The sequence below is a fragment of the Henckelia pumila genome, chromosome 1 (assembly GCF_033568475.1).
Source record: "Henckelia pumila isolate YLH828 chromosome 1, ASM3356847v2, whole genome shotgun sequence".
NCBI classification, from domain to species: Eukaryota; Viridiplantae; Streptophyta; class Magnoliopsida; order Lamiales; family Gesneriaceae; genus Henckelia; species Henckelia pumila.
Window position 1 is genome coordinate 25,176,228 of NC_133120.1, and position 5,021 is coordinate 25,181,248.

Genomic DNA, 5,021 nt, shown 5'->3' on the forward strand with positions numbered 1-5,021 from the left:
ATTCAGTGATTTCCAAAAATGCCCATCCCTATGTCATTTTAGGAAATCCCACTCCCTTTAGTTAAGAAGTCCAACTTCTCTTTTATTAAATTTAACTCTTTAAATTTAACTATCTCTACGGGGTTTTAGTAATCCATTACTTGTGTAACCCTCAATGGTTCAGGAATACAGCTAGCCGTGGGCTCACAACTCTTTGTGACTCGGAACAACAATTTCCGACTTACCCATCGAATCATGGTAAGAGCGTCTAGCAACATCGCCCCATGATTCCCTAGGTATTACTGATAGTGCCTGCAAGAACCAATAGATTTTGGTTAGCGTACAGTACGGTCCCTTCAACCAAATATCCCGATCGAATCAACAACCATTGGTGCATCGAGAGTCGTTCGAGATTCGATAACTATGCATAACATCTTGGAGATCTATTAGTGACATCGCATGTGTTACTAGGAACACCAAGTAACCTAAAACACATCATATACTCTGGCCAGAGATTCGTCACACTAATATCTCCTCAGATCGCATAGGATATCCACACTCGCAAGTATGTGGTGAATCCTTGACAACAAAGCATCGACTCCTATATGTGTCGTAACTGTACCCAATCCCGACACCTGATGACCCCAATAGAGTCGGTAAACGAGTCAAAGTACAGTACTAGCATATAGAGTCTCAATGATGTTTCAAGTAATAAGGACTAATGGTGTACAACCAAAACCGCGGACTTTATCCACTCGATAAGTGATAACCACTTGGAAAGTCCGAATAGGGTAGTTCGATCATTCATCATATGAATATCCATTTGCATGCTTTGAACATCTCTATGTTCCATACCAATGAAACATGGTACTCGACATCGCAAATGCTAGTCTCAATATCGAGCGATCCTTATCATTATTTGCGGACGGCTCAATTGACTAGGAACAGTTTAGAATATACAGTGACTATAAGATGTGTTTCATGATAGCCATCCCCATGTGCTACCACATCTTACATACACTATAGTATATTCAAGGTCTTTATCAAAACAACAATAGTATATCATAATATAACATTATGAAGAAAGATAAAGTCAATGCCATTATAAAAGTGTAAATTATATTAAACAAAAGATTGTTTTACATAGAGTCATAAAAGCCCTTAGCCACAAGTTGGCTAACCGGGCACCCACTCTTTCATGCTATGCCTCTTCCGGATTCCCAATAGGATGCCTAGATCTCCCTAGATCTCCCTTGTTTGAGTGTCTGGTCGAAATATTCTCCGACACACTCAGACTCCCGTCGAATTCGCTGCAAGCTTCATTAATGCTGAACTGCATTAACATTTTCCCAGCTGAAAATTACTGCGCTACTGGTCGACAATCGAACTTCCCTTGCGCTAGCGTATCGTAACACTGATACCTCTTTCCCTCGGACCACAATCTTCCTGACCACGAAGGATACAATACCCGCTTGATCAAGATTATCGTCTTAAAGGAAATCTTATACTGACGAGGACCAAGTCATAACTTGACTGTCTTACGACAATCGTCGAATCACTAACCAAATTAACCATCTAATGGTTCCAAAAGTTCTCGGTTCTCAACACCCCTAGTCAGGAAAACACTGTTTCCAACACTGTGCCGACACAACAAAGCCCAAATTCTCCTCAAGAGAATCTAGTTGCTCAAGTCTATACTTCAACGTAACTGCTCGCAATGTTCCCTAGACTGGTTATCCTCCCCACTCTCCCTGAAGCACAACTGGCTTCCCAAGGAATACTGAGAACTTAAACCATCATGTCTAGTACATTCTGCTGTCCAAGTTTCTTAGTATAACCTCAACACCATGCCCTGATGATAACTATCATCACTTGAAATTCATGATGCTACGTCATCTCCTAGCCATTGGCCTGCGAAGTCACGCATACATTGCAATGGAAGTCATCACTCCTCTGATGATCTACACCATCTCGATCATAGGTTATTCACCTCATGAATTTGATCGATAAACATCCTCATGATAGTTATACATACTCGCAATCACTGTACGCTCATCAAGACTAAGGCAAGCTCCCACCAATATGCTCGACTGGGACATTCCACAGTGCACAGACATATGGAAATGCTTCCTATTCCGTCTCAAAACTCGACAGTCATTGCACCTGGTATAACTCAACTCAGAGTCTCTGATAATACCATCAGCTCATACCAACCTCCCAAGGTTGAACATACTGATCCTGGAACTAAATCCCAACAGATCCTCAATATTCAAATCGCTCCCTTGCCGAACGCATCAGTCTTAGCACCGAACGAACTAATTCATCAATTCCCTAGTCAATCCTGGGAAATACTTGTGCTCGAAGTAACTTGCCACTCGATGCACATCCGAATATCGATTATTGCTAACGCGCAATATTCTTGACAAAACAATCTGCATAGATGTGACTCACTGAATCGAAAGAACAATTTCGATCTGTCACGATCTTGCGAAATCTTCTATCCCAAAGGCAAACCTCGTTGGCTACTAAGTCGATCCTTGACTATATCTGTCATTTCAGAGACATTTCATCACATGCTAGAAGACTAGTGACACATCCTGCTAGATCTCAAGGATCAGATCCTATCTAATGTCACACAGATCAGACAACTGATGTTTCCTTGCTAATGTCCATTATCATTTCCAACTATTCATCGGATCCAACAACAATGGTACACATAGGTGCCCTCACTTAACCGAAATGTCCGGTCAACAATCTTCACTATTGTTGTTCAATGGAAAACTCTCACATGAAACAACAACATGATCCTTTCCTAACCTATTGCTATCACTAAGCAATTGATTGGATAAATATCAGCTTCCTTCTTAACAAGAATGCACTATACTGGAAACTACCAACTCCCTTGCTTGTCTCCACTATCAAGTTAGCACCTAACTTGATCATACAAGTCCACTTGCAATCGTTCCCGATTACAGCAATCCCAAAAGATTCATCTCTGGCGATGATTGAGACTAAATAACTCAAATCTCCGATTTCTCTGAGATGGTATTCAGTACTCATCCCATAAGCATTACTTGACAAAATACTATTCCAAGTATTTCTTAATTGCTACATCCCGATCAACCCTGATTAGCTCAACCAATCTAACTCGTCGATCTACTTAAGCTCGCACTTATCAGATCAAACCACCACTGATCATCCAACCTACATGGCTCGGTCAATAACCATGACTCAGCTGCCACAAAGAACCATTTCCAAACACCTGGAATACCAAAATCGCTTTGGTTTCAACACACTCATGATTGATAACCAGTAAATAGCTATTAGTAGTCATTAGCACAGATCTCGTGCCACATCAGCACTACTAATCGTTGTCTTGTTCACCCAAGGAAAACATCGAGATAACTAAGCCCATTTCCATCCCATGGAAAATCCTATGCTCAACCTCTGAAAATATCAGACAGTACTTAGCGCAACCACTGGACTCACTATCCTTACCTCGTTCATTCAGAATGAACACCACGGCTCGTCAAGTCCAAGAAGAATAACTAAAGAATCCCAAAGATTTCCACAATCTTCGAACACTCTCCTGATCATATCCCTTGTTAAGATTTTGCAACAGTTCAAGACTAAGGTAGCTTACCTCAATAACCCACCTGGACAACCACCAAGGTTTCACGGTCATAGGCCATGCTTCCCCACATCTTAAATAGTCATGTACAATTCTCAACGTCTGATATAATCCAACACTGATGAAGTCAATCATCATGGAGTAGTCCTCGTATTCGAGTTTAAGTCTTAAAGCAACATTCCATCCAGGTTCTTGGATAATTCCTATCACAAGGAAATTCTAACCACAATTCTGATGACAACCCCTAGTCCTCGCTGGTAGAAATCCATCCACCTACTAGATCCACACGTCTAGGAGTAACCCAAAGGTCAAAACCTATCTGCTCAGAGTACACACTTATCAAGGAAATCCCTCCAAGACTGGTTCCCATAGCAGAATACTCAAACTATATCTCTGGCACACCAGATGATATCAAACCATCGACATCAAACCTGATATCTAATCCAAGGTCATACCTCATCGTGACTGCTACCAAATCCCTAGACTGAACAGCCTTCCCACCGCCAATCCTGAAGCACGAAGGCTCCCAGATAACCTCTAAAGTACAAGGACTCCCAGAGTAACACTGGCATAGGGTCGCGCTCCATCATGTCTAGTCATGGTCATAGTCCACAACTCTCGGCATATACTGGACCTGGTATCCCAATGAAAAACCCATCATCACAAGCCTCAACCTAACAAAGGTCAGACAGCCTGTCCTAAGGAAACAACCTAGAACAAAGCCCAAATGTTCTAAACCGAACAATACCCTTAATGCCTCTAGATGAGTCCACTCATTGCTGGCACAAACATAGTCCACTGACTAACTAGGTCAATCCTAGGAAAACGCCTAGACTAACCACAAGTCAAACTGTCACAGTCGGCCCACTCAAATCCCATGAGTTATAGCAGTTGAACACTAATCAACTAGAATCAAGCCAACCTCAGCAAAATCATGCAATAATCCACGAATTGCTGGATAAATAAAACAAGTATTACTTATTTCAAGTTATCTACAATTCTCTTTATTAAAATCTCATGTAATACATACAGTATTCAAAATACAATGAAATGTACAATCGAACTTCAAATGATATAACCCAAGTATGATGATTCTTTACAACTGAAATACTATTTACAACTACAACGATACAGTATTTAAATCATCGTACTTGTCTTCTTTTCTTGAGCATGAAGCTTCTAATCAACACACGCATCGATACAAGCATACTCCCGACCAAGTCTCTCTACATGTCCTCCTACAAAGAACTCCGGAGAAATGGCACGTGATAGCTAACCAGCTATGCTCTGCGTCAGTGCATGTCAGTCGACCCCTTCTGCTCACAATCTAACCTCAGTGTTCTTCTTGTATTCATATCATGCTTTTGAACATGAAGTTTCCCGTGTGCCTACCTAAAGTATCGGTACAAGC